The sequence below is a fragment of the Microtus oregoni genome, unplaced genomic scaffold, assembly GCF_018167655.1.
Source record: "Microtus oregoni isolate MIOR12 unplaced genomic scaffold, Mior012 000009F_ref0000495, whole genome shotgun sequence".
NCBI lineage: Eukaryota > Metazoa > Chordata > Mammalia > Rodentia > Cricetidae > Microtus > Microtus oregoni.
The window spans coordinates 51,200,132-51,226,218 of NW_024543068.1; the positions used below are offsets into that span (position 1 = coordinate 51,200,132).

The 26,087-nt window shown below is 38.9% G+C and overlaps 1 protein-coding gene across 10 annotated transcripts in view; it reads right to left on the reverse strand.

Moving 5' to 3' along the window:
* Positions 1–26,087, reverse strand: part of Dgkb (diacylglycerol kinase beta) — a 600,883-nt gene that overhangs the window by 96,059 nt on the left and 478,737 nt on the right. The gene's annotated exons all lie outside the window — the stretch shown is intronic.

Here is a 26,087-nt window from a genome sequence, read left to right on the forward strand (position 1 = left end):
TTAAAGCGTTCCCATTTTAAGACTTGGCAAAACTAAAATAATTTAATTAGAAGCATCTTAATGATTAAAACGTTTTAATATTAATCACCCTCCTATTGCTCCTACACATAATGCAATCAGCAAAGTCAATACAGTATACTCTTATGGTGATAAAGACCATGACACTGAATTCAATTAACAATATTTCACTCCACTCAAAGCAGCTCCCTGGCCTCTAATTAAGTGAGAAGCAGGATAAAAGGACAAAGATTTCCTGAGAACTTTTCAGAAAACTGTAAAATAGGAGAGATATGTGAAGATTATTTGATAATGCTTACTCTGGAGCAAACACGAGAATCAGTCAACAGAACAGTAATGTCACTGCCAAGACATCCGCACCCCAGAGCGCTGCTGAGGGTGCCCGCTCCAGGCTTCTTCTCATTGACTCGGATGTCCTACTGCCTGTAACAGCTGCTTTCTCTGCTTCAGTTCTATTTTCTTGACTTTTCTGAAGTTTAGACAGCTCTGTAGCTTTATTTCCGCTTGATAATATTTTTATAGCTTTCCCCATTCTTTATTATTTCATAAATTTTGGCAGAGGTTTTATCCATTTTGTTTGCTTAAATGATTTTTCCCCACATTTATTTATCTAGGGAGGAGGTTTACACAGGCCTAGGTATACACACAGAGGGGTCAGAGAATGCTTATTGCATCAGATTCTCTTCTTCCATGAGGGTTCTTTTTTTTTTCTTTAATTTATTTATTTATTAAGGATTTCTGCCTCGTCCCCACAACCGCTTCCCATTTCCCTCCCCCTCCCCCGATCAAGTCCCCCCCCCTCATCTGCTCGAAGAGCAATCAGGGTTCCCTGACCTGTGGGAAGCCCAAGGACTGCCCACCTCTATCCAGGTCTCGTAAGGTGAGCATTCAAACTGCCTAGGCTCCCACAAAGCCAGTACGTGCAGTAGGATCAAAAACCCACTGCAATTGTTCTTGAATTCTCAGTATTCCTCATTGTCTGCTATGTTTTCTTGAATCGAACTCAGGTTGTGAGTTTGGCAGCAACTGTTTTGCCCACTAAGCCATTTGTTGGCCCTCCTTTTTATTTTTCATTTAATGGCATTTTACTCTTTTTCTCATTTTGTGTATACTTTGTCAATTTTATGACTTCCTAAGCTGAACTCTGAGCTCATCAAGTTCTGTCTGTCTTCTTTTGGGGACTCCCAGTTTTGACTACTCATTTTTCTATGTCTTTATTTCCTATCGCTTTTGTCTTTCTTCCGTTAAAAGACTTTGGCTACATTTTAAAATCATTTTCAGTATTTCTTCTTTCTTAATATTTATGTCTCTTCCCTCTAAATACTATTTGATATGTTTCCTCTGTAAAACGTGTGATATTTAATTCTAGTATCACCTTCTGTTTTTGATGTTTTAAAATTTCTAAAGCATATCAATACTTTAAGAGTCATGGAACTTAAAGAAAATAAGTGGAAGAATGAAATCACCTGCAGTTTTCTTCAATGAGCTGCCTGTTTTGTTGAGAGTGAATGAGAGCCAGAGAGGATGCTGGGAGACAAGTCGATATTAGTATTTAGTGGAAGGAGATCGTGGCTTTATTAGATGGCACACTAAAGACTAAAAACAAATACATTTAAAATAAGCATTGTGGGCAAAGCCTCATGATTAAAAATTAAGAAAAAACATGAGGAAATACCAATCATGGTATATGATTATGTAGCTCTATGTTGTCTTTTCTGGATGTACCTGTTGGAATTAAATAATAAGAAGTACTCATAATAAACTTGGAATTTCAATTATCTAGACTCTCAACTTCACTTGTTATTTCTACCTTCAACTAAATGCACATAAAATATTTTATTAGCTTGACATTATGAAACCCAATATTCTGAACATTACCTAGACAAATAATAATTTAGCAAAGATCAAACGGTGCAGGATCAAATTTGCGTTTGAGTTTCCACACAGATATATCCTAGATAGCAGACTTCGTGTTGTAATTCTGTGGAACATACAAGGATAACATTTCTTCTTTATTGGCAAGTGTCTCACATGGGATGGCTAAACAATGACAAAGAGTAGACAATAACACACCATCTAGTAATAGCATTTCTTTTGTAAAAGGTGTAGTGTAAGTACTATTTGACACCCACTGTTTCAGAATTCAGAAATATTTATATTTTTATCTAGAATTTTTATAAACAACCAGTATAGGAAGACTTCCCGTGTTAAATGTGTGTGGGGAGATCATTCTTGGCAAAGAAATTTTGATAAATGCTATTGGTCTTTCTTGTTAAGACATGATGGAATTTTAGAGTAACCATTAGTAGTTAGTCTGGATTGTGTTTAATTTAAGATTTGTTGATGGAGGAGTTCCTAAAAGCAACTTTCAAAGATGACCAACAATATTTAATGATGACTGAAATTAGGGGCAAGTGTAAAAGGGCTCTCTGCCACTGCTCCTGGAGTTCTTCTGCATAATTCAACAACATTTAATCAGCTCAAATGTGCCTGAATGGAAGAGAACAAAAATTGCTCGAGGGTGAAAGGGATGGGAGGGGGCAGCCCTAGAGATGGCAACCGCAGCTGTGGTTCTCCAATAGCAACAAGTGTTATGGAAATACACGTAGGCACAATCAGGTCTATGTACGACAGGAACTCGGTTTTTGGCACTAAAAGGAATAGACTTTTCACAGCTGATTTGATTTTCCCATGTTGTAAAATGGAGTGGCGAGCACATAAAGGAATTTTAAAAAGGAACCCATAGCCCTAAGGTAAGTGTGCTCTTTCTAGTACAACCACCTGCCCTCCCCGCACCCCACAGAAAGCCACCAGCAGACGAGCATGCCTAGGAAACCAACAGCTTTTACATTATTATTGGGAGATGGTTATTTTAAGCCAAGAAAGTTTTGATTCTTAAACTTGGATTTAAATTGTGCTCTAATTTGTAATATAGATTTGGATTCGTTTCCTTGGGTAAAACTCACTCAAGAGTCTCACAGCAGCTATTTTATAACCTATATATTTTAAAACTCTGTCTGACTCCCTGCTTCACAGGGCTTAAAGAACTACAAACCTCTGAGCATCCCTCTTCCCTCCCGGAATAAGTACCGTTTGTAAAGTAGCATGGCTCTGTCCTACCTAGTGAATTTTTTCATAAAGGCAGACATTAAATATCCAACAGGATAAAGTGAAATTTTGTGTAGTAATCATTGACATTACAAGACATAGTTTCATATATTTATCAAGGATTGTTTCTGTATTGCAGTGTTGGTGCTATAACAAGATCTGTTTATTTCAATTAATTTCTATGCATTATTCAAAATATTGTCAATTTCTTATCCATCAGAGTCCATGTAGTTAAAATATCCATTGTCTCTGTTCATGCCTATCTTTACAGTGCATGTACAATCTCCAGCACACAGCTACGTGCTTTGTTTTTCTAGTAAGCAATAAGAATTTCTTCTCCTTTCATTGAAAAATCAAAATTATAGATATGCTTTATTATTTACTTTCCATCTCCCTTTTGTATCTGATCCAATATTAAATGGTATTTTTTTAATTTTGCAAATATTTTTTACATTAAAAATGAGCACATTTCAAATTATTGAGCATTTTTATCACCTAAGTTTTCAATTACACATGTCCTCCTTTGAAATATTATTTCACATTAAAGACATATACACACACACAGACACATCCATACACACACACACACACACACACACACACACACACACACACCCTTGAATTTGCTTAGGAAAGAAATCTATCAAAATAAATAATTCATGTTGAGATGGACTGAAATCTAGTCTTTAGAAGGTGCCAACAGATGGTTTACATTTATAGAATGCACACTTGCTGACTTCCAAACAGAAATTAAAATTCATAAAGTATATCATTAGGACTCCTCATAAGTAGCATTATGTTTATGATATGAATTTGGATTTTCCCAGGTGAACAGTTTTCATCATAATTTTACTGAGAAAAAAAGTCAAACAAATTGCTTTCCAGTTACTATTTTGTTTGTAAGTTTAAAATTAAACCTTGCTGGTGATCATCCAGCCAGCCAGGAAGCTCAGCTGATGAGGCTGTTGTCGCCGTGTTCATCTCTGTTCAGAACTGGTGCATTTCCCCTCATTCAAATAACAGCCATCATTACAACTCAGACAACGTGGAGTGTCTCCAACCTTCATTGCCTACTAAGTCAGTTAGGTTAGGAACTTTCTGCCGATATAATTAAGAGTCAGCCTTCAGCTTATGAAAGGTCAGGCAGCAAGGCATTTTTAGTTAATTTTAGTAACTCTGGCTTAAATGTGGCCACTTAATACCAAGAAATTATAGTAACATTTCACTTGTAGTGAACCTTGCTGCTAACCTAAATGTTAACATTTACCTTGGGCAAGGCTGTGATTAGAACTGGCTCTGAGTCCCCAGAGTGATGATTTCTTGCTCATTAACGTTTCGTCTACATGATCCAAAGTAAAGTAGAATATTGTCAATTATACCCTTAGTGAAATAAAAAAAAAGGCATGGAAATCGTTAGAAATAAAATAAAATAGACCTGAGGCTTTTGTATACCAATTGTGTTCAAAGGTTTGCTCGATTAGATTAATGAAATAAATGGAACAACCTCTTCAGAATGGCAGCATTTACTTGTGTCAAATCAAAGAAAAGTAAATGAGTTGGACACTTGTGGATGCTCTTACCCATGTTTTCATTGCTTTAAACTATTCAGTACTTTCAGAGGGGTTTTTCCATTATATTGGGTTATCCAATGCTAAAGTCATTTCAAAGAATATTAAAATGAAACCAGTCTTTGAATTAAAATGTCAAAATATAAATGTTTAAGCATTGTAGAAAGAAAACAACCCAGCTGTTCCAGGTTGACTTTTTGCTTTTCAGTCATTAATAAAAAAAATGTATTAACAGTCTTCCTATTTTCATGTAGGAACATAGAACTGCATGCCTGGTAATATTGCTGTCTTATGATAAAGGCTAAGGAGTAGAAGATTTGAACATTCAAGAAAACAAATAAGCAAGCAAGCAAACAAACAAACAAAAAAACCCTGAGAGTTGAATTGATACTTTTGTTTTTTCACTTCATATCCTCCATGTGGTGGGTACTGTATCTAAACTCATTGAATACACAATCAATTGAATATGTGCTATATACTTGCAAAATTCAGGACCAAGCAACACACACTGTTAGCTTTTAAATAGATATAAACTATAAACAAAAGTGTATGCTGTGCAAATACAGCTTATGTTGCTTTTAATCTTGAACTCCAGCATTCATTATCCTTGCTGGTCTGATTTCAAAACTTAATCAGATGTTCTTTCTTGAAAAGCAATCACCATTAAATGGCACTGAGAATACAAAGCAAAAATGAAGTGCCTATATAAAGCTCCACAATTAATAACTTTTAAAAGCTCTGAGAACAGGATTGTGTATACTGAACATTATTTTTTGCTGTCTGGATGGCCAGGAACTGGACTGGGTAGCCCAGAGACCTTGGATTGGTGCCTTGCCCAGTTGTCATCACGTGCTCCCTCCAGTACCACGTGGGATTAGGTACAGAGATCCACAGCCAGACATTATTCCGAGAGTCTAAATTACAGGCCTTCAGGGGATTAAAGACTGGGTGTCAGAGAGGTGAGGATACCAGGAGAACATGGTCCTTTAAATCCTCTAAGCAGGAATCGTGTGGGTTCACAGAAAATGAAACTCAATCACGGAGTCTGCATAGGACTGCACTACGTCCTCTGTAAACATGCTGTGAACGTTTAGCTTGGGATGTTTGTGGGAATCTTAATAGCCAGAGAGGATATATCTCTGACTCCTTGGCCTAATCTTGGGACTCTTTCTCCTACTAGGTAGCCTTGGCCAACCTCTATTTGAGGGATTTTGACTTGTCTTATTGTATCACGTTTTGTTGGGTTTGGTTGTTGTCTCTTGGAGGCCTGCTTCTTTCTGAAGGGAGATGGAACAGGAATGAATCTGGGACCAAGGGAGAGAAGGGAAGGGGTAGGAATGGAGGGACGGGAAACTGTGGTCAGGATGTAATGTGTGAGAGAAGAATCTATTTTCTTAAATAATGCTTTTGTTTCCTCTAGAAACTTTGAATAGATCCTGGGTTGTGTGGAGAAACAGCAACGTGGAAAAGGCTTAAGTCCTAAAGGAACTAGTGGCCCTGTGATGATGATGGTGATGATGGTGTTGACGATGATGATGATAACAATAGCAATAAGTAACTCAAGGCATATTATTTGACTCATCTATGTTACAATTATCTAATGCAAAGAGGCTGCCTGTGAGCGAGAGGGTAGATTTCACCATACATGGAACCTGCTAGAAATGTGATTTTAGAGTTTCTAGTCATCAGTTGGGAGAAAGAAATCTCTGTTCATAAGTCACTCACTTGGGGATAATCTGCTACCACAGTCTGGGTAGACTTAGGCTGATTGAACCCATCTCTAGTCCCCATTCAAAATAAAAGGCTTGAAAGACTTCTGAGTTCTGCACGTGCCACGGCACCAGTACAAAGAGATGGATGGAAACACCTTCATAGGGAGTATATGTGGGACGTCCTATTCAGAATTATGGGCAAACCATCTTTTGGGCACACTTCCTGGGGAAATAGCAACTAGATAGAGAAGGTTATGGCCCAGGAGGCCAAGGAAGTTGGAGAATATTTTTCTTCAAACATGCTTGATTTTCTTTTCTAAGTAACAGAGGTGGCCAAAACCCTAAGACTCCCTTCATTCATCAAGACCATATCTTGCATAGAATCTGAGGAGGTGTTGGTACATATGGCTAAGGACTTGAAACGTTTCTTATATTAGAAAGTTTCTTTTTAATATTTCAAACACTGGGTATTATGTAAAGAGATTCATTAACTATCAGAATAAAATAGCTTGAAATAGGACTGTACTTAGCACTTGGAAACTAAATACACTAGACTGATTTTTGATAAGAGACATTAAAATGATTTTTATGTAACTGATCTAACTGTATGTCTGAAACCACTCAAGAGGAGGCAGCATTTTTAAATTTTATCATTAGCTTCCATAATTCATTACTTTTCACATTTTTAATCTAGACTAAGATTTTTAAAACATCCTAGCTATATCCTTCTTCAAATAGTTTGGTGGATACAAGATGTTGTGATAACAAATTTTCACCTACTGCCTGCTTATTTATTTAAACTCTTCTATTGTATGTACTTCAGTTCAAAGCTCATTTTCAGCCACTTGTCACAGATTTTTTTCTCTTTTGACTCCAGATATGAAAGAAGCATGGTTTGGTTTTTCTCAAAAGCAGAAGTTTTGGAGACCCCAGGACTTTACAGAGAGGAAGAATGACAGAGGATGGATGCTGGTGGAAGATACTGGCAACCTATGTTTTGTGCTTTGTGGTATGACTATGTATCCTATAGCCTGGTATAGGAAGGGACCATGGAAAGATCAGTTCTTGGGATTAATTCATTTACCCATTTTTTTAAACAATGGTAAAACCACATACTCTCAGGCTGGCCTTAATGTCGATACAGAATTGATAAGTAGAGGAAAAGAAGTGTTTGCTTCTTGGGACCTAGTAACCGGTGATGGCACATTTTGAGATGCTTCTGTTATTTGTTCTTTAAAGCAGGAATCCTAAAGGCTATCAGCAAGTGGTGGTTCCAGCTGAAGACAGCACCTGGATACAGGCACAATTCTTTGAGTGAACAGAGATCACCAACAAACAAGGGCCAAATCACACAGAAGGCTCTGGATTTGTGTTTGTTGATGTATGATTTACACAAGTGAGAAGCATCCCTATTTTCCTTTGGAGAGATCTTATGGGGGCAGGAATTCAAAGAATTTCAGCATCACAGTGTGGTGGCTGCTCTGTGAGCCACCTCACCTTGGACCTTGCAGCTCATGAACACACCCACATGACTGCAACCCAAGTAAGATTTGCTTGGAGTAGAAAGCTGTCGGATTGTACGGTACTGAATTAGTACATTTAATCACTAGAAAAAGGTTGCTATTATTGATTTAAATCACACACGATATTTTGTTGTTGGTGTTGTTTGTCCACACAGGGTGTTTCTGTGTACCCCTGACTGACCTGGAACTTTCACTGTACACCATGTTGGCTTTGAACTCAGAGATCCGCATGCTTCTGCATTCTAAGTGAACATTTGAGTTGACTACATACCTTAATCATGAAGAACAAAAATGAAAACTTAAACAGAAGTAGGGTTTCCCTCTAAGATAACTTAAAATTTTTCATGTTGACCTTCTGATGAACGCGAGTGGGATATAGAAGAAGCTTGAGGATACTGTTAGTGCCTGATACAAGTGTGTAGCTTTCTGTTTAGGTTTCCAGCTTTTACAAGAGTGTATATAACAGGCTAATTCTACAGTCTAAATTTACTGCTTCCAAGCAGACATCAGCTAAACACAGCCCTGAAACTTTCACGAACACTACACATTGGATCACTTTTTAAAATTTCATTTGGTAACACCACAGGCAGGCTTGTGGTTATTATTTTTTGGTTCTATTATAAATACCTTTGGCTTCAGGGCATTTTTCTATGTCTGAAGTGTTCTCTCTTTTATTTTCTTTTAAAATATTTATTTTCATTATTTCTACTTATTTGCCTTTATGTGGATACGTACACCCAAGTACTGTTCTTATAGATGCCGGAGGTTTCTGATCCCACTGGGGCTGAAGGTATAGTGAATTGTGAGCACTTGGACATGAGTGCTAGGAACTGAATTTGGGTTCTAGAAGAGCAGTGGACTCCTTGAACAGTTTAGCCATCTCTGCAGCTTGTTATATTTGCATTTAGAATGTCTGCCCTAGTCTTAGGCCATATGTTACTTTGTCTTAAGCCCATCCCCTCCTTTGCTGTCCTGTCTGTGCTTACAGAGCACAGAACGTGTTGTGCGTCTGCTCTGCTGTACAGAAGTCACCCTCAAGCTTGCTTTGTGCTGTCTGTCTCCATTCTTCTTTTAACCAAATTAATACCCACATGTCCTTCCAGGGAATCTTTTGGAAAATCCCTCCCTACTGCTACACCATGGCTCATCTATATATACTACACTTTCCAGTCTTACACTATTAATTATGTTTCCCAAACTGTGATATGGCCTGCTGTTTGTGTCTATCTCTCCACTCAGCCTCTGCATTACTCAAGGCAAGAACGACACCTCCTTATCTCTACTCCTGGCTCAACAAAAATATTGTACACACAGTAGACTCATTACAATATTTGAGTATAATTATAAAAATGAAAGGTCCAATTAATTATGTCAAATTTCTATATACCTTTTCTTAACTACCATATTTATTCTGGCACCGTGGGGACATAAACTCTCTCACAAACTGGGGTGCTATTGCCAGTTTTGGTTTGTGGCTTGCTTCTTACATGAGACATGCAGTGAGAACAATAGTAAACAAGGCAGTTGGGGTAGTGAAAATAGTTTCTTTTTTTCTACTCCAGACAAAGTAGGAAAATGCTCTTGCGTGTATGTTAGTGCTATGTAAAAAAGTAGCTTTCCCCCAAAGAGTAATCTATTCTCCGTCCATTCGATTATTATCTTTACAAGGCAAGTAGCTATAAGTGTATGTGGAAGCTATCAGTCTCTTAAAGATGGCTTTATAAATCTGTTTTTTGTCTGTATGCCTTTAAATTATACCTAAATAACACAGTTATATTTTTGACTGATTGATTCTAAGAATTTTGCTATTACAGCCAAACATGACATTTTGTATTATGCACTTTTTTAGCATTTTTAAAGAATGAAATGCTTTTCTATTTCTTGAAATGATTTTCACTTTGATTTTCAGCCAAATATCTCAAAAATCCATAGCTCCTAGAACTCACAGCAAATCAGTGAGACCAAATACACATGGCTGGCTGCTCTGCTGTATGCTTTAAAGAAAGCTAATATATTGATTAATTTTAGACGAACATCCATAAACTGCTGTGTCTGGAAAAAATGTATGCAGCTCTGAGGACTAGAAATGATGTCACTTTGTTGCAGCAGGAAAAGATTTCTGTGGGTCTGGACTTTGAGTATTGCTATTGAGATTCTGAATACCAGTGTGCTAAGCCAGACAGCACTATTTACCCAACAAGTGTGAAAAAAAGGGGGACAATATTCATGCCAATCCAGTTCATATGCTTATGTGCTTTTACTGCTTAATTTGAAGTATGGTTGTTATTTAATACACTACAGAATGTACATTGGTTAACTAAGTGGATAATACTGCTCACTTTAACCCAGTTTTATACTTTAAAATGCTCTTTCTCTAGTTGATGCTCAAGACTGAATCAAGGATTTTGAGAGTGCTAGACAGGCCTTGTATCCCTGTGCCACATCCAAGCTGTCCTGTGCTCTTCAATCCATTGCCAAGACTAAGGAAGAGACTTTGGAATGAAAGGGGTGTGACCAGCTTTAATAGGAGTAGAGGTTTTCCTTTTGACCTCCTTGCCATACAAGATGGACAAGCCAGTTTGTATTTGTGAATATTTGCAACACGAGAGACTTTGGTATGGAAGTAGATGCCACTGAGGTCTTCTATGGTGCTCTAGAGTAAGGTTATCATAAATTAGTGGATGCTTTTCTTAACACATTTTAGAAGGTCTCATGGCTACTTCAACCAACAATAATAAAACAGCAATGACAACATCAAAACGAAAAACCCAAACCACAAACTCCAAGTAGAATAAAATAGAGGAGAATTGTGCCAATCCTTGGATCAGACAGCAGAAGTCGTCTCAAGCAGTTTCTGTACACATTTTAAAGCAACTCCTAGCAAGTGCACAGAATTGCCAAGAGGCAGTTTCATTGGTTTGTTTGGTGTTGACTTTGAGGAGGCAGTGTGAGTGGTGGGCATTTCACTGCTGTGAGCCACAGGCACAGTATGGTTTTGAAGCTCTATTTTTCAGGGGTGTTCTCTGAGTTCACCATTTCTCTCACTCCCCTTCTGAGTCTCATAGCAAATCAAATAGATGGTCCCAGGATACAACCTTATATTCTGACAGAGTCGGGGCATCCTGGGTCAAGGTGATTGCTGGATGGGAAAAAAAAAAACATTCAAGGCTGCAAGCACACTACGATGAGCTGCAGTCCACAGATCCAGAAACACAATAATTCTGCACAACCTATTTATCCCCATTATTATATTTGTTAGGGAAATGGTGCTTTCTCTCTTGAAACATTATAATGTTATCTCAGTTCAAAATAAATATTAAAATCAAGTGCATATGGGCAGTTTTATGACTTTTTAAGTAGGTGACTATTTGATTATTTCACTAAAATCTTGTAGCACAACAATAAGATGGAAAACCAATAAGACGGCCGGAGAGCAACATGCAAGATACTGACCTTTCTAAATCAAGTATCATTGATTTCTCTGCCTGTCACTTAATGTAGCTTAAGATTTATATTTTGCTGCTGTAAGGAAAGACATTCTTGAAGTTATTTAACAGTAGAAATATTTCATTATCAATGTATGGTTGCATGGTTGTGGCATGATAATGTCAAAATTTATTGGGCTCTAACCTTAATATACCCTCAGAGGTCATGGATGCTTCTCAAGATAGTCACCCCATTATTATTTTTACAGCTTTCAGGCTGGAACTCAGAGCGTTGTATTTTCTAGGCAAGTTGTGTAGCACTGACCAACACATCCGCCTTGCTCTCCACTTTCCCTGGACAATGTTATATTCTCTCTTCGTCACTGGTAAGGAGCTCCTCATATTCGTCATCTCTTTGCCTGCCCAGCTGGCACAGACAACTGCGGTTCCTGATGTGCCTCTCTATGCCCCAACCTTCAGTGTCAAAGCCACTTATCAGAAAGTAATCAGTGTCTAGGCTTTTAGCCAGAGAGCTGTGCAAAGCCTGAAATCCCATGGGTCCCTAACAAGTGCTATAGCACCTTAATTTTTTGAGACGGGCTTTTGTGTGTATCCCTGGCTGTCTGGGAGCTCTCTGTGAAGATCAGGCTGCCCTCAGACTCACAGAGATCTGCCTGCCTCTGTCTCCTAAACTCTGCAATTAAAGGTGTGGTGGCAAGTGCATTCCTTTCAGAAGGAATTGTGGGTAATGTAGCCTTTGACTGTGTCTTCCCAGCTTGATATTTTATTCCCATCTCTTATGTCCATTTTTACATGACCTCAAGACACCATTGGTAGATATGTTTTCTCATTGCCTGGTGAGACATTCATCTGGTCATTTACTTATTAGACATATACTGGAAACTTGCTGCCTGTGAAGACCTGACCTGGGATTTGGGGAATTCCCAGTGATACTTTAGAAAACCTTGTGCCTTCAAAACTTTTAGTGAGCAATGCTTCATATAAGCAAATACATAAATGTGATATAAAAATTAACTTTTCTGAATAGAGAACACTTAAACACATGCTTATTTATAGTTCAGGATAGATGAAAGTAAAGTGAAGACAATGACATCTTACCTACCTTATAGTATTGGAGTAATATTCATAATGTAGTAAGGGATATGAGAATTTTGAAGCTTTAAAGGGGCAAACTTATCAGTACATGTTTTGAGAACAGAGCTCCACAGGAATACTGCCTTTTATATATAAAGAAGAACTTAGAAATTGATAACACAGCAACATGTTTAGTGAGTTGAATTATTTAGAACATTTCACAAAGGCATCTTATTTGAAAAAGAAAAGGTTGTGGTAAAATGAAAATATACTTTCCCTTAAACGTTTTAGCAAAATTTGAACTTCTATTTCAGCACAAATGACAAGAAGCAGGAGAAGCAGTGTTGCAAGCTTTGGATGATTTTCTACAGGCCTCCTACCTCTCAAGGTCTTCGTCTCCCTTCGAACTTTAGATAATTGCAGCAGCAGATCCGAAGGATTGGTGTAGCTCTAGGGTTTTCTTTCACATTTTGTCCGATTGGTCTAGCGCTTACCTGTCATTACAGAGGCTGCGGTGGACGCACACATTTTAGCATCAAACCACAGTTTAATAACAGGGCACGGAGGCCGCAGAGCCTCCTGACTCTGTTCCATTACTAATTTATCAGGGGCTAAAAGCAACCAAACTGAGGATCCTGGGCAGACAATGGGGCCTTTGAGGGGCAAAGCAAAAGGCATCTAAAAGGAAAGCATTTCCATTCTAAAATAGCGGCACGCACAAGGCCTGAGTGCTCGGAGAGAAAGAAAGCCCAACAGGAAAGGTATTCTTGGCTTAAACACACCAAGCACAAAGGCTTTTAGTGGGGACCCAAAGAAACAGAAAACAGTTCCCTATAAATTGGGCTCACTGTTGTCCCTGTCTGTGTCCCTGCCCCTGAGTTTGTGTGTGTGTGTGTGTGTGTGTGTCTCTGTGTATTTATTATTGTTCAGGGGGTAAGGGTAAAGGCAAAGACAACTTCTCAATATCGACTCTTTTCTGGTGACAATGTACTTTTTATATCTGCTAACCGGGATAAAGAAAGCAGTGGAGATATTGCTATGTTCTTTCCCATTTTGCTTCTAGAAAGAGCACATACTAATATAAAAACCCTTCATTCGTGTGCTGATAAGTGGAATGCTTTTGTCTTCTACTTCTTGGATGTGCTGGTAGGCACGCAGTAATGTTTGTGTATATCCATGACTTAGTCTGATTAAAAAGAAAAAAATGAGATTAAAAAATAATTTTTCTAATTGTTTTTTGCCCACTGTCTCTGATGAATACTATGGTGTGGAAGTGCACTGACTATTTGGAGAACAAAATGAATTCACAGCCTGTGGATTTAAAGCATTATAAATATAGACGCGAAACAACCTTTTAGTACAATACTCAGGTGGACAGAATGACTGTTCTTAGATTCTTAGGACTAAAGGTTAGGGTTAGAATTTCTAACCCTAACCTTTAGTCCTAAGGTTAGAATTTCTACACGGATGCTAGATACCATGTAGATCTATGTAACATTATCAGTTGAAAGAAACTGATGAAAAACACATTACAGACCTGCACAGACGATCACAACATCTAAAAAGAATTCATTATTTGTGTTCAGAGAAACCACACCTTATGATCATTTGCCGATCTTCTGCCTTGGACAGAGTTCTGTACAGGGTCACTGGAAGCTTGCATTGCGCAGTCCTGATCTTCATCTGGTGCCTCTGAGCACTTCCTAACTACGTCCACTGTTCTCTAAGTCAGATGTCACACACAAAGGGTTCATTTGTGTTCCCATGCAACAAAGTAAACCTTACAGGAAGCAAGAAGGGTTTAAATGTTGCTGGTTTTTAACTATTGGACAGCTTTAGCAACTTCCTCTTATGTTCACAGTGTCCACAGTCACAATGTCTACCACCACGGAGCCAAACCTGTTCCTGCCTTTTTAAACCTTTATGTAGAAACAGAGCCTCTGCTGAGTTTCCCGGGGTGACCTTGAACTCTGCAGTACTTTAGGCAAGTGTTCTTCTACTGCCTCAGAATCACAAATAGCTAGAATCATAGCTCTGCACTCGTGGGCCTGGCTAACTCAGCATCTTGAAACAAAAATAAAAAACTTCAATTAAAAATCTTTTCTGAATACTCACAGATTTGATAGAGAAAAAGGTTATATAACTTATCAGTTTCAGAACTCAAAATCAAAGCCTGGTTTCGGAGAGTACATTAAATCCTAGAGCAATTTTGGATAATAATCATAGTGTCTGATGTACCCGAATGAGAAAATGAAGAGAATAGCTCAGCATGCACCCCACTCGTTGTTCTGGCTTCATCAGCAGTCTGGGAGTGCTAACAGGACACGGGATATATTCAGCCATCTCATATCAGGGCTAACAATACAAAGAGGATATGATATATATGCAGCTATAACTTATGGACTCAGTTCATCGCTCTACGGTTAGCTTGTATTGACCATGCTTTAGAGACAACAAGCGGTAGTGCTAGTTTTAAGAATGTTTTGGTTGGATAGGGGAGCACGGAAGCACAATTCTTAGTTAAGGGAGCCATCTTAGGGTTGGCAAGAGACTTAAACCTAGAGTGGCTCCCAGGAGCCCAAGGCAATGTCCCCAGATAGTTCCTTGGGCAGCTGAGGATAGGGAACCTGAAATGACCCTATCCTAGAGCAATACTGACGAATATCTTGCATATCACCATAGAACCTCCATCTGGTGATGTATGGAGATAGAGACAGAGACCCACACTGGAGCACTGGACTGAGCTCCCAAGGTCCCAATGAGGAGCAGAAGGAGGGAGAACATGAGCAAAGAAGTCGGGACCACGAGGGGTGCACCCACCCACTGACACAGTGGGGCTGATATATTGGGAGCTCACCAAGGCCAGCTGGACTGTGACTGAAAAAGCATGGGATAAAACCGGACTCTCTGAACATGGCGAGCAATGAGGGCTGATGAGAAGCCAAGGACAATGGCACGGGGTTTTGATCCTACTTCATGTTCAGGCTTTGTGGGAGCCTAGCCAGTTTGGATGTTCACCTTCCTAGATATGGACGGAGGGGGGAGGACCTTGGACTTTCCACAGGGCAGGGAACCCTGACTGCTCTTTGGACTGGAGAGGGAAGTGGAGAGGAATAGGGGGAGGGGAAGAAGGGTGGGAGGAGGGGGAGAACATTGGGAGGAGGGGGAGGGAAATGGGAGGCTGGGAGGAGGCAGAAACTTTTTTTTTTTCCTTTTCTCAATTAAAAAAAAAAAGAATGTTTTGGGATATTTCTGAGTCTTCAAGTAATAATATTCCAAACATGGGTGTGATTGAAGTGATCACTACGTTATGTCTTGTTATTTTCAAACCGTCCTTTTCAAAGGGATCTTCTAAAAGGGTACAAATACCTACTATATGGCTATTAGTAATATATATATATATATATATATATATATATATCAAAATACACCTAAATATGTAACTAACTAAATTTTAGTTCATATATTTCATATTAGTTCCTAAGATGAGATGGAATATGTGTGTGTCATTGAAAAAGTCCCATTTGAGTATTATCTATCAATCTATCTATCACCTATCTGTCTGTCTATCTATCTATCTGTCTATCTATCTATCTATCTATCTATTTTCTATATACATACATTTTTCTCTATATATGTGTATAGACAGACAGACAGACAGACAGACAGACAAATAATCTATAGGACAATATCCCTCAGTAATCCTTTAAGACTTAACTCAGGGATTACTTCTTAGAGGGTTTTTAATTTTTCTTGTTTTGAGAAAGCTTGTTTTAGATCTGTGCAATGATGTCCCTTTCTGATAAGCATGGTGAACTTGGGCCAACATGAGAGCACCATAGTTGCCTGGCTTTTGTTTGACTGTTCCACAGTTTATAATAGAAGGTGTTTGCTCATGTGGCCGTTGACTGCTGAGAAATCACTCCTCAGAAGGAAGGATGTGTCAACCTTATGGCTTTCAGCATCACTTCCAGGAGGATGCCAGAAGATGAGGCCAAGGGATAACCTCTGTGTTTGTTGATAGACTCCAAGGATCTTGCTTTGCTTCTGAACAACAAATGATTCACTTAATAGAACCAGCCACAGTATTCCTAACAAAATGCAGACTCACCCCACCCATTATTTCCTCTTGGTAACAGTCAATGATTCATTGTTATCACAGATTCACAGTTATTTATCCAGCATGAAAAGTCTCTTATGCACTGACTCCACCCTAGTTAGTTGTCCTCCTGAAATCTTTGTACATGTCTGCTTTCCTCAGTGACTTCAAGTTTTCCGTTTCTTGCTCTCTATTGGTTTTTCTTCTGTGTGTGTCTCAGTTGAGACAGCTGTAATAAAATACCTGGGTGACTGAAACAGCTACGTGCCTTTCCCAGACTAGAAATCTGGGAGGTTCAAGATCAAGGTGAAAGTAGATTCCATCTCTGTGGAGAACCTCTTCCTGGTTTGCTGCTGTTGTCTTCCTGTAGGTTCTTCACCTGGTGTCACAGAACAAGGTTTGGGTTTTTTTAGTTACACCCAAATGCCCCAACCCAGTCATTCACCAGGGCTCTAATGTCAAGATTTTACTCAGGTGTATTTAGGAAACACAAACTTTATTCCATCGTCATTCATGTGTATAAGTTTGTTACAAACGCCTTTCTTTTTTTAGTTTGAAGTGGCCTTGCTCATTTGTATACATTAACTGATTAAATATCACCATCTCTGAAGTGTCCCCCTGTCACTTTTGAGCAGAGGTAAGTAATACTTCATTGGTAGCCATTGCTTTGAACATATATAACTTTTAAGATTACTGGCGTGAGATGTCAGCTTTGCTTTATTTTATTATTTTAATGACACGAAAATTTAAACTTTTCTGATTTTATGCAGGTGCCAAATCTCATCTCTCTCCATAGCCGCCACAGTCGCCATAGTACCGGCAGGGGATAGTCACCAAGGGAAAATCCTCTGTAGTGAGACATTTCACATGCTTGAGAGGAGCATTTTTATTTCAGCAAATGGAACACACAGTCCTTGCTCCTAATTTGACATGAATCTATCTCTTTGGTAAAACCAGGCTTACACTTAAGTCTTTTCACTTTCCCCTCTAATTGCTTTTCATCTGGGCAGAGTAGAGCAGCGTTTAGCAGGCCCTTAATTGCAGCATGTGTGGAGCGAGTCAAACGCTGTCCATGTGGGGAACTTTTAATAGCTCCGATTCACAAAGGTCTCCGGCTGCTGGAAAGGCCTTGCTTCCTCTCCCTGTGGCAGATGACAAGAAGTGCTGAAACAAATCGTGTGTTTTTTACAAAACCAAGCAGAAATTCCTAGTCGCCTTTATTTAAGGACTGTACCTCGCCAGTGATTCCTGCCAGTAAGAGAAGTCAAGACGTTATGAAACATCTCAATATCAACTTAGAAGTGCCGGAGTAACTGAATAAATGCAGGCAAACTTTACAACAACACACTTGGTGAATGACACAGTAAGCTGCCTTTCAGTTGGGTCTTTTTACCCTAGGTTGGTGGTTAATCCTTAGTTCAGAAAAAAAAAAAGCCAAAGAAATTAAATTTGAGAAGAAATAAATTTTGTTGTTCTCTTAGATCCTAATCTCATGAACTCTAGTGATATGCTTGGTATAACACAGAATTTTCTTTTAATTTCTAAAACTTACATGACATGAAATTGATATTACCATGACATAAATAGTTGAAGTTTAGATATCTTAACTAGATATGGTTTTATGTAATTTGGATGTGGTAAGAACTTCAGAAGTCTCTCCATTACCCCATGCAATACAATCTTCATTCCTTATAATAAAGGCAAGTAAACATATTCATCTTCCTCACAGAGCTTCAAAATGACATAGTTGCAGGCTGGGGATATAGTTCACTATGAAATTTTTGACTACCTTGCACAAGGTCCTGGATCTTTCCTCAGTTAAAGAAAAAGAAAAGTAAATCATACAAATAATTTTCTCTTATATCCCCCTTTTATTGTTCATTGTAAAAGTATTTAATAAAATATGTCTTATTACTATATGATAGGAAATTATGAAGTTAATATTCTTATGCTTTAAGATATATTTTTATGTATATATGGTATGAAAGATTATTCAGAATATATTTTGTTACACATGTACACAAAAATATTAGAAAGATAATGCCTATATTGTAATATTCTGAATAATTTTTAGTATTCTTTGGTGCTTATGAACATTCTAAAAATGACTACTTGACATTTATGATTTGGATTCTTTTCCGTTACTTTTAAAATAAAATTAATTATGATTGGCTATAATCACCTGGTTTTTAGTATCCATCCAATTGAAACTCTGTAGTGTACTGCATAGTGAGACCAGCCGATTTCCTTTCCCTCAACCTTCCCTGTCTCTTGGTACTACCACCGTATTTTGAATTTCCATGAGTTCAACATTAATTTGAAATTCTCAGATGATCAGTGATAGCCAGTGTTTTCTTATGAGTCTATCATCACTTGTGTCCTTCCTTTTGGGAAATGTGTACAGATACTAACAGTCACAGTACAAAGAGTCCAAAGGCATTGCTTTTTCAGAAGAAACAAAAGCCGTTTTCAAGTCCCTATGAAAATACAAGGCCCCAAGCATCGCACACAATATTGAAAGCTGGAGGTACAACAGTGTCTGACATTAAAGTGTGGTGGAGTGCAGGCAACAGAGAACGGAACGGGAATAAAATTTTATACTTTAGCCAATGGAGTGCGGGACACAAGGGCTGGAGACAATCAGGTTGATTGATTCTCAGCTAATATGTCTAATCCCCCCCCCCCCCAGAGGAAAGCAGAGCCTCTGCAAGACCACAATGGGAAAGTGAATGCAGAGGAAGGAGAATGAAGTTTGTTCCTTGTCTCACACTATGGGCAGACATTAAAGGAATTTAAATATAAATCCCCTTACACTCTAAAACTACTGCAACTCGACAAAGGAACCACAGTCCAGGACTTCTGTCTGCAGTGAGGCTTTAGATCTGACCCTCACACTCCAGAAAGACCAGAAAATTGCAAGTGGGCTTGCATTGAGTATCAAAGCTGGTACTTAGGCAAGAGTATAATCAACAGAGTGAGGGGATGGGCTGCAATGGGAGACAGCATTTGCCAAGTCCAAAGGTTAGTAGAGATGGGTTGCTCAGACAGCTTGCTGCTACACAAAACAGATGATCGATTAAATGGATAAAAGTTCATCTTTATTGATCTTTATTTTTAAAACAATGAATAGGTCTGGCACAATGGGATGGCACATACCTTTAAACCCAGGGGCAGACAGATCTCTGTGAGTTCAAGGCCAGCCTGGTCTACATAGAAAGCTATAAGCTATCCAAGGTTACAAATGAGATCTTTTCCAAAAACAAACCAACCAACCAAACAAACAAACAAACAAACAAAAACATGCATTTTTGATGTGGAATTTTCTTCTGTATGCTATGACCACCATTAATAAATAAAGGAACTAACTGCTTTGGGCCTATAGCAGAGCTATAGGGGAACAGAGCTAAGCAGGGAAAAGTAAGCTGAATTTTAGGAGAAAGGAGGCAGAGTCAGAGAGAAGCCATGGAGCCTCTGCCGGAGACAGACATGTTGACAATTTGCTGGTAGGCTACAACCTCATGGTGATGCACACATTAATGGAGATAGGTTAAATTAATATGTAGGAGCTAGCTAATGAGAAGTTGGAGCTAACGGGCCAAGCAGTGATTTGATAATATAGTCTCTGTGTGATTATTTCAGGGCTGAGCAGCTGAGAACCAACAAGCAGCTTCATAACAACACATTTTTTCATTCCTAAATATTACTAAGTATACTTTCTTACTGTATATTCTTAGAAATCTTAGCAATGAAGACTTTTTATATTGAATGCAGATAGCTTAATTTTACTGAGGTCCTCTAGATGTTTCTTATTGATTTGATGTGTGTATACTCTTTCAGAATGGAGCTTCTAAACTATACAGCTGTTGCCTGAACGCTGCCAAGTTGAACAGGGCAAGAAACCTACTGGCTTGTTGAGAGTCGGCTCACTGACTGACGGACTGCATCACAATTACTCTCCAGCAGGGCGTTTTCAGATTGTTACTGGGGTAAAGCATTTGGAAGAATATAGCAAGGGTTTCATAGAGAAGATGCCCTTTCTCCTGGATAGAGAAGCTGCCCATCCCATTCATCTTTTCCAAGGCGTATTGATTATAGCAGAGTAAAGACAAAGAGCCAAAATTAAATGCATAGATGTTTCCTGGAGCCAGGGAAATGCTCGTCTGAGAACCAAGGCTCATGGATCATTTCATGGATGAAACATTTATTTCACTGATGTTTATGCCAAACTGCACCTGGTAATTCATATTGTGTATTAATCACGCAGAGATACGGATGAGAAGCCCAACATTAATTTCTCTATACTTTAAAACAATTATGATGCATATTTTAAGTATTATATTTATATGTAGAGTTATTATATACATTATTAAAATGAGAAACTATATTTATTAGTTAAATCTTCACTTAATGTATTTGAAAAGTTTTAAGCAGTGTTTTAATAGTTTTCTTGCAATAAATTTGAATGCTGAAATGCCCAATATCTTTTTTATATTTTAAATATTTTTAAAGGTACCTCTCTCTAGAAGAAACCTTTTGCTTTTGCTATATTACCTAAGACTATTACCTATTACATAGGCATCAATGGATGCATTATGAGTTTATGTTATTTTCTAATTCCCCTTAGAAAATGACAGCAGTTAGAAGCTGGAAAGTGTTTTGGCCACTGACCCACAAAGTTTCAATGTCTAAAATCATTATTTATACTCAGTACCAGGATTCTCTATCACCACCGATGAAGCCTTTCCAGAAATCTTTTAGATTGCCACAGCACCTGGGAACTATCCTGGCACAGGGCTATGTGGTCTCACTTCCTATCCCTGAGTGCTGTGAGCCTCATTCTTTGGAATTTCTGGATTCTTAAAACTAGGGAAACTTGCGAGATTGTGTGGCTTCATTTGTCAGCATGGTAGCAACCTCGGTATTTTGGCATGTTGACTTTGAATAGTAACAGAATACCGAGAAGGTGTTACTTGGGTTCCAAAGCCTTGCCCCGAAGAATATGAGAGAAAGCAAAATTTGCAATTCAATTGCTCTGTATTTTATGCCAACTATTCTATTTTAAAAATGAGGAGGGAGTTGGAATAGGAATTGGGTAAATGTTCACATGATAGAAAAGTTTGCCTACTTATTTACAACTGACCTTATTTGTACTCATTGCCCTAAATTCTCATTTTGTATTTCCTGAGCTCTGTTCTAAAACACAAAACTTTAATTTTTTCCCCAGATCTTTCTGTATAAAACTTTTGTAAATTCACTGAACATTTAATGTCTGGATAAATTCTGAGATTCCAGACTGTTTCAATAACTGTGGTTATAAATACATAAGCATATTATAACTTAACATATTTTGGTTATTTTTAGAAATATAAACTATGTGCCAAAAACCTTAGACAATTTTAGAAAAGCAATTCAATGGACAGAATGGCACTAATGGCACCATTTTTTTTTCACCTGCAACCAACACATTGGCCACTTCCATTACTTTTCCTATTGGTCACACTCTCTTAAGTAAAGTGATATATACACATATGGACTTCTGAAAAACATGTTTATTTTTGGTATGTGTTGGGGTGGAAGGAAAATAGAACCATATAATCTGGACCAACTCTTTCAGCATTCAGATTCCGTGACTATGTTTTCCAATAGAAAAATAGGTTCATTAATTCTTAGTAAGGTAGCATGGAATATTAGGCTTCACAGATTCAAAAACTCAAATAAGGTTTTAAAACTGTTGAATATGAAGAATATAAGAGATGCCAAAATGCCATCAGTTTCTTTCATATTAGTCTTTGTATTTTAGAGACTTTTGTTTTCCATTCTTCAAGATTTCCCTCTTTTGAGGGCAGGAGGAAATTTCATAGGGCTTATTGTCACTATTTTGCAAGTGCAAAATGTTTAGTGGGACTCTGCAGGAATGTCTGAGTTGTGGATGCTGGGGTGATCGTGGTTGGCATTTGGTGGCCAAGCAATAGAGTCTTGCTGGTTTAGTACGTATCTATATTTCCTGCTGCTATCTTTTACCTACTGTCACTGCACATCTTAGAGGACAGATAATGAAATCAAATCATTCTCAGCACAAGGTAGTATGTGTGCCTCACATGATATTGGGTCTTCGCCAGGGATATGGCAACTCCGAGCCTTTGATCAGTGCATCCTTACACCTTAGGAGAATTATGGGGCTGAAATAGAGAAAGGTGATCCTGGCCTCAAATAGGGGTATTAAAAATATGTCATCCATTACTCTGTGATATGCCTGGATACAATTTTTAATTCCTAGAAGGACAATCTGATCTTATATAGGGCATGGTGAAGAATATCTGAAAGACTGGAATTCGAAACATGATTTCATCTCTGGCATGGACTCATTTTCTCATCAATCCTTTTGGGATTACCTAGAGCATGTAATGGGCAATCCAAGCATAGCCACATCTGCTTCCCTCTAGGCAGGTGCCTGAAAAACCTTCATACTTCCTACGCTATCAGGATCAGGAACAGGAGTGATGGCAAACATCAAAGCCAGGAAGCATGTAAGAAATTGCTCATGGAAAAATTACCTCAAATTTTGAGCATGAGCACATTACTCAGCTCTTTGACAATTTCTGAGGTCCATTCCTAAGACTTATATTTCTTGGCTCTTATATCTTTCGTTTGCTACGGCCTAGAAGGTGAGGATCAGAACATGCTTATTCATTTCACATTTTACGTGTGTGTGTGTGTGTGTGTGTGTGTGTGTGTGTATGTGTGTGTGTGTACAATAGTGAGAGCAGGTATATGTGGAGGCCAGAAGAGGAAATCAGATACCCCAAAACTTGAGTGCTTGAAACTGAACTATAGTCTTCTGGAAGAGAAAAAGGTATTTTTTAAAACTACTAAGCTATCTCTGTAGCTCCTACAATGTTTATGTTAAAATCATTTCTAATGCTTGAGGTATATTTCATACATTCAATTTAAATTATTAAGTTGAAGAGAAATCATTCAGGTATTGAATACCAGGATGTATTTCCAAGAGTTAGTTCTATTTGACAAGTGCTGCCTTTCATTTTTAAAATTACCTATCATCGACTGATGGATGAAGGTCACTGGTTAATTAAATAAAGAAACTGCTTGCCCTGATAGGTTAGAAAATAGGTGGGTGGAATAAACAGAATGCTGGGAGGAAGAGGAAGTGAGCTCAGAGACACCATGCTCCCCTCTCCCGGGCAAACGCGATAGCTCTGCTCTCTGAGGCAGACGCATGAAGCTCAGACCCAGGATGGATGTAGGTTAGAAACTTTCCCGGTAAGACTGATGCTCACAGATTATTAGAGGTGGGTTGATCGGGATATGAGAATTAGCCTGTAAGGGCTAGAGCTAATGGGCCAAGCAGTGTTTAAAAAAATACAGTATTGCTATAGGATAGGGTCATTTCAGGTTCCCTATCCTCAGCTGCCCAAGGAACTAACTGGGGACCTCGGCTTGGGCATCTGGGAGCCACTCTAGGTTCAAGTCTCTCGCCATCTCTAAGGTGGCTCCCTTAACTAAGAATTGTGCTTCCATGCTCCCCTATCTAACCTTCCTTTATCCCAATCCTCCTTTTTCCCCAAGTTCCCCCCATTCTCCCCTTCTCCCTTTTCTCTCCCCATCTCCCCTTGCCCCTATCCCATCCCACCCCCAAGATCTCAATTTTCTCCCCAGCAATTTTGTCTACTTCCCATAGCCAAGAGGACAACTATATGTTTTTCCTTTGGTTCACCTTCTTACTTAGCTTCTTTGGGATCACCAATTGTAGACTCCGTGACCCTTGTTTATGGCTAGAAACCAATTATGAGTGAGTACATCCCATATTCATCTTTTTGGGTCTGGGTTACCTCACTCAGGATAGTGTTTTCTATTTCCATCCATTTGCATGCAAAATTTGAGAAGTCATTGTTTTTTACTGCAGCGTAGTACTCTAATGTGTAAATATAGAGCCTAGACAGTTTGGTTGTTCACCTTCCTAGGAATGGACAGAGAGGGGAGGACCTAGGACTTACCACAGGGCAGGGAACCCTGACTGCTCTTTGGACTGGAGAGGGAGGGGGAGAAGGGTGGGAGGAGGGGGAGAAGGGTGGGAGGAGGGGGAGAAGGGTGGGAGGAGGGGGAGAAGGGTGGGAGGAGGGGGAGGGAAATGGGAGGCTGGGAGGAGGTGGAAACTTGTTTTTTTTTCTCCTTTTCTCAATAAAAAAAATGGAAAAAAATAAAAGAATACAGTTTCCGTGTAATTATTTCAGGGCATAAGCTAGCCATGTGGGTGGCCGGGTGCCTGGGACCCAGCCCCACTGCTCCTATTACAACAATCTATCATCTTCCTTCCTTCCTTCTTTCCTTTTTTTCTTTCTTTCTTCCTCTCTCTCTCTGTCTTTCTTTGTTTATGTCTAGAATCTTTCTTCTCCCTCTGTCCTTCCTCCCCCTCTTTTTTCTTTTCTTTCTTTCTTTCTTTCTTTCTTTCTTTCTTTCTTTCTCTCTTTAGTATGTGTGTATGTGTGTGTGTGTATACCCTGTATACCCATATACATATATGCATGTGAGCCCAGGCATGTGAGTCACAGAACATATGTGGAGGTCAGAGACAACTCTTGGGAGCCAGTTCTCTCCTGTCCATGGACTCTGGGGATCACACTCGGGCCTCCACATAGGCACCTCTCCTTACTGCTGAGTCATTCATTAGCTCTGCTATCATTTTATAGAGTTAGAGAAAAAGTGTTCCTTGCACTCTCAATGATGACCTATTATTTTCTTCTTGGCAAATCTTTGTCCCTGATTTTCCTTTTTTTTTTTCCTTCTAGCCATTAACCTTGCTCATGGCCCCTTCCCCACTTCCTTTGCTTTAGCACTGGGTCCTTGTAGAGTAGCCAAAGTCAGTCTTTGGTTGTTAGTCAGACTCCATGGGCAATTCCCTCAATGTTGTCACTGTTTTCATGAAAGCAACCAAATGTATAGCCAATAGACCAGCTGGAAACCTCTCCGGAGATAGACACATCCAAACAGGCGGATCCTCGACATGTTGTTGTGGGTCAGTGTGGTTCTGCTACCAGAAAGAACAGCCTACACCCATATGCACTGTTGCTCCTGTATGGACGGCTTGCAGGAGCATCCGCACGGCCTGGGTCTCAGCCAAAACTCAACCCTCCTCACATACAGTGAGGCGGAGACATGATGCGACAGCGATTTGGAACACTGTGTGTGACATGCTGTTTCTTGGCATACTTCTTCAGAAAGGAAGAACAGGCTCTGCTAGGCTCCCTAAGATGATTGTTTAGTACAGATTCAGTCATTCAAAATGACGAGAGATTCAAAAACAATTGGTAGCTTTACTGTTAAACTTTGTATTGGAGACTTTCTGAAAAATTATTTTAGAAGCTTGTAACAGAGACTCATGTTTGGGGGACAAAACCCCCAATTTTTAAATATTCTTTTCAGGATGTGTATAAGTTGATTTTACCAATAGTATGAATACATTTCTCCTTGTGTTTAAGTAGAGAGGTATGTGAGGAAACATTATTAAAGTGCTTCACAAAGAC